Source organism: Lepus europaeus, unplaced genomic scaffold (genome assembly GCF_033115175.1).
Source record: "Lepus europaeus isolate LE1 unplaced genomic scaffold, mLepTim1.pri SCAFFOLD_3_1, whole genome shotgun sequence".
Taxonomy (NCBI): domain Eukaryota; kingdom Metazoa; phylum Chordata; class Mammalia; order Lagomorpha; family Leporidae; genus Lepus; species Lepus europaeus.
Window position 1 is genome coordinate 1,690,012 of NW_026909276.1, and position 5,517 is coordinate 1,695,528.

The window sequence follows — 5,517 nt, forward strand, 5'->3', positions numbered from 1 at the left end:
TTGATCCTGTCATTCTGGGTTTTAAATAAACAAGTGTCATGAACTGACAAAGAAGAGACAGGACATGGGAGCCTCCATGAGAAGAGGGTGCAGCTCTCTCAGCCAGCATTTTTTGTTAGAACATACAAGAATTTTTCTAGCTAGCAAGCATGTAGGCAAGGTTGTACATCAATTTTATGGTGAGAAAGGTATCCAGTATGGTGATCCATGACAGAGAAGAAAATGGTGATGTATATCATCACAGACAGGTCTATTCAGATGTTATAACAAGTTCGTGAAAAAACTAGGTATCAATTAAAGCCCATAATCCCCCTGCTGCTTCTCCCATTTCATTGGGAGGATGTGGCCTCACCCTTCCTGCATAGGCAGAGACAGAAGTGCAGCCATGTCCTTTTCCAGAGTGGTGTGTTCTCCGAAGAACATTAAGGCAGTATCCTCTACAAACAAGTTAATATATCTTTTTAAAAGTTGAATGAAAGAGGGAGGGGCCAGCATTGTACCAGGTAAAGGTGCCATCTGCAATGTTGGCATTATTTATAGTGTCAACTTATGTCCCATCTGCTCCACTTCCAATCCAGCACCCTGATGTTGGCAGGGAAAATCAGCAGGTGGTGATCAAACTGTTTGGGTGCCCTGAATCCCATGTGAGAGAGTCCCAGAAGAATCTTCAGTCTCCAAACTTTGGACTAGGCCAGCCCCACTCATTTCAGCCTTCTTGGATGAAAAATGTCTCAGTCTCTCTTTCCCGCTCTCTTCCTCTGGCTCCTATCCCCACTTCCTCTGCTATTGTAAATATTCCAAATAAACAAATCATTTAAAAATGTGTGTTAACAGTGAATAGAAATGAATTCCATAGATGTTTAATATTTAAATGTAAAGTAATCTGACAACTATGCAGGAAACCAGAATGCAGATTATCTATTTTTTCCAACATGAGTTGATGTTACAGCAAATAAGTTTTTATTGAAATGAGTCATTTTTCATTAACTTCAGCATCTATGTTAGCTTTTTTCCATAACAGTTGACATAAAGGATATTTTTTTTAATTCTGAGATTTTTGTTATTAAATATTTGAGCACTAGATGCTACTGAGATGAGAGTTGTAGCATTTACAATTAAGAGTAAAAGGATTTGCAAAGGGTAACTGCCTATCTAGCATAATATCTTTTTAAAAAAAGATTTTTATTTTTTTATTTGAGAGGTAGTTACAGAGAGAGGCAGAGACAGAGAGAAAGGTCTTCCATCCAATGACTTATTTCTTATATGGCTGCAGCAGCTGGCACTGAGCTGAGCCAAGAGCCAGGAGTTTCTTCAAGTCTCACATATGGATACAGCAGCCCAAGCACTTGGAACATCTTCCACGGCTTTCCCAGGCCATAGCAGAAAGCTGGATTGTAAGAGGAGCAGCCGGGACTTGAACCGGTGCCCATATGGGATTCTGGTGCCACAGGTGGAGGCTTATATGCTACAAAGCTGGATCCTACCATAACTTTTTAAAGTAGCATTTATAATACACAGTAATTTCATCTAGTTATAACTAATTATAGCAGAATATAGTGTTTAAAAAGATGCTAAATACCCCAAATAGGAAAACTCTAGAAAAAGTTTTATTCAGTAACAAAATTGCTATTAGTTTAATGTGTTTTTACTCAAAATCCTACTGAACAAGTATTTTTATTTCTGCTTGGTTTGTCAAAAGTAGATGGCTAACACTTTAAGACTGAATTATAGCCACAGATTTAAGAACTCCTTTTGGTTATTAGGGAAACTATTTCATAGACATGGACATAAATAAACTATAAAGAATGGGAGGAAGCATCTTAAGTATAGGAACATTTTCAATTGATTTTTTTTGATTGCTATGAGAAAGACAACCCCTATGGCCATACACATGTTAGAAAGATATAGGAACTTAATGACAATATCCTGTACATTTCTAATGTAAATTAAGTCATCACTGATTTTACTCAGAATGTGGGAGTTAATAGAAGGACACTAACATTGCCAAATTTTCTGAAGTTTTGGATGTGATCACCTGGAAGGTTTATTTTCATTTGGATTTCAATGGGACAGTACCCTGCATAATGACAATAACCTAGTATTTATATTTTATTTCTCTTATATACCTACCTCTTAGGAAAAACAAGTAGAGATTACTTTTACCTTGGAAAACTTTGAAGTATAAGGCTAATAAAAGCACAGAAATACCATCACATTGTATTTTCCAGTGATTTATCACAGCTATAAAATTGATTTCAGGCTTTGATTATATGCACAATGATTGTGATTGATTTCTGAAAAGCATCAAGCATCTAAATATACAACAAATCAAAAAGCTAAACCTATTTTTAGGAGATGTAATATCAATCACGCAACTTATTGTTTTATTCCTACTCCTCTTCTTAATGACACCTTGGAATTACATATCTATCCTAATCTTTTACTTTTAACCAAGAGAGTGGAGTTTGTTTTTTTCTTTTTCTGCATTTTTCATTTTCTTTGTTAATGTGGAGCTCTGTTTTCTCTTGCATCATTATCTGCTTCCTTATCTCAGGGCCTGTGGCAGGGTTGATTAAGAATTCTCTGTGTAGAGATGGTCTGTGATCCAGTCTCTTTATCTTTGATACTACCATGAATATAAATTGTTTGGATCCCCAGTTCCTGCTGTTAAAATCATTTCTTACACTTTAATATGTGTGGGGTTTTTTTATTTTTGTTTTTTTTTAAAGATTTATTTTATTTATTTGAAAGAGTTAACACAGAGAGAGGAGAGGTAGAGAGAGAGAGAGAGAGAGAGAGAGAGAGAGAGAGAGAGAGAGAGAGAGAGAGAGAGAGGTCTTCCATTTGCTGGTTCACTCCCCAGATGGCCACAATGCCCAGAGTTGCACCGATCTGAAACCAGGAGCCAGGAGCTTCCCCCAAGTCTCCCACATGGGTACAGGGGCCCAAGGACTTGAGCCATCTTCTACTGCTCTCCCAATCCATAGCAGAGAGTTCGATAGGAAGAGGAGCAGTCGGGACTAGAACTGGCGCCCATATGGGATGTCAGCACTTTAGGCCATGGCTTTAACCCACTGCACCACAGCACCGGTCCCCAATATGTGCAGATTTCAAGGTTTGGCTTTTAGAATCTCTCTTAATTCTATCTGTTCCTTACTACTCTACCCATGTAGTAATCATTCACTGAAGTGTATTAGGTTTCATTTGAGTTGAGTCAGCAATCTCCAAAGAATAATCCAGTAACTATCTGATAGTTCCAGAAAAAAAAAACTCATTGCAATAACAGATGCCCTGCATTTTTTATAATAATTAACATGGATAATATCATATATATGCAAAACTGTCAGAGTTTTTTCTAATTCATTGTATTATGACATTATTTATAATGACTATTATGTGGAGAACTAAATAGAATAATCTATTTGCATTTGAAGGAATGTAACCTAGTTCTAGTACTTTAGTTTTGGGTACATTCAATTTCTAATTTGAAAAAAAATAAAGAGCATGGGTACTTGTTGGCATTCATATTCCCAGCTTCTCTCAGTAACTAAGGACATAGCTAATAATAGGCAACAGGAAAAGCTCTTCACATAATACATCAGGAGTTGTGAACTTCATTCAGAGAATCCAGGATTCATTCTCTGTTCTTAACTCTGAAAATGTTTGTCATTCAAATAGAGCACAATGAGAACTAAATAGAGATTCATCTCATCCATCATGGCATCACATAGTTGTAAATTGTACAATTTTAAAATGTCTAAAATATATGCCTTCTAGCAACATTTAAAGCATTTTTCAGTACCTAGTTATATTTAAAGCAGCTCCTTTTAAAATGTATTATTCCTTTTTTATATTTAAGTATTTGAAAGTGAATAAATTTTATGTATTTCATACATGCAGATTTAGGGGCATAGTTATATTTCCCATGCTAATCTCCCTCCTGTTCATGCCTCTACCTTCTTTCCCCCTCCATTTCTTATTCTTTCTTTCAATTATTATGATGATCTACTTTCCATTTATTTTATGCTTGTAAGATTAATCTAACATTAAATAAATTAACAAATAGCTACAAGAAAAATAAAATGTGTTTTTCTGATATTTCTGCTATGCCATTTTATACATATATACACCACAATATTATTTTTGTTTATTTTCACTTTTCATAATATATATATATATATATATATATATATATATATATATATATATATGGAAAAACCTTTCTATGAATTACTCACATTTTATCTCATTCAAAAATTTTCAGGGATTCTTTGCTAAACTCACTACATTTTAACTCTGATACAGCTCCCTGCTATGTCCTGGGAAAGCAGTAGAAGAATTCAAAGACCTTGGGCCCCTGCACCCATATGGGGGACCTGGAAGACAACTCCTGACTCCTGGCAATGGATTGGCCCAACTCCAGCCTTTGTGACCATTTAGGGAGTGAACCAATGAATGGAAGACCTCTCTCTCTCCCTCTGCTTCTCTGTAACTCTGCCTTTCAAATAAACAAATAAACAGTTAAAAAATATTGATATAATAATCAAGATAAGGAAATGAACACATAATTTTTGGCTTAACATATTCTTGAGCAAAGCTTTATTTCTTCCCTCTCTTTTATATGTTCTGTTTATCATGTGAAATAATTATTATAGTCACTATTGAACACATGGAATGCAATGGACATTTCTTATCTTCATCTTACTTGAATTCTCAATAATATAAGACATTCTCTTAAACACTTGATGCTTCATGAAGCTGTTTGCTGTTTAACTTCTTAAATCCATCATTTATCTTTGGTTGTTCCCTCTGGATCTCTTTCTCAAGGCAACATTTTCCTCCAAAATATTAACATTCAATGCTGGAATGAAGATCTGATTTAATTCTCAGCCATTTCGTTCTATGTTTCCAACTCTCTACACTAAAAATTTCCCAATGTGTATATACAATCCAGCCTTCTATTCAGATGCTTCTTTTTATTTTGATGCATACGGGCTCTTCAGCCAGCAGGAATTTCAAAGTGCGTATTTGAAGAAACAAGCAGGAATTTCAAATGAAATGCACAAAAATAATTTTGAATTTCATTTATTTCTCATTAAAATTTGAGGTTTTCTTATATTTAAGGTTTAGAAAACTTAAAGTGTTTAAAATGAAATCAAGTTCTTTTATCTTATTTTCTTTTTTTGACAGGCAGAGTGGACAGTGAGAGTGAGACAGAGAGAAAGGTCTTCCTTTTCCATTGGTTCACCCCCCAATGGCTGCTGCAGCCACCATGCTGTGGCCCACACACCACACTGATCGGAAGCCAGGAGCCACGTGCCTCTCCTGGTCTCCCATGCGGGTGCAGGGCCCAAGGACTTGGGCCACCCTCCACTGCCCTCCTGGGCCATAGCAGAGAGCTGGACTGGAAGAGGAACAATGGGGACAGAATCCAGGCCCCAACCAGGACTAGAACTTGGGGTGCCAGTGCCACAGGTGGAGGATTAGCCTATTGAGCTGTGGCGCCAGCCTAAGTTC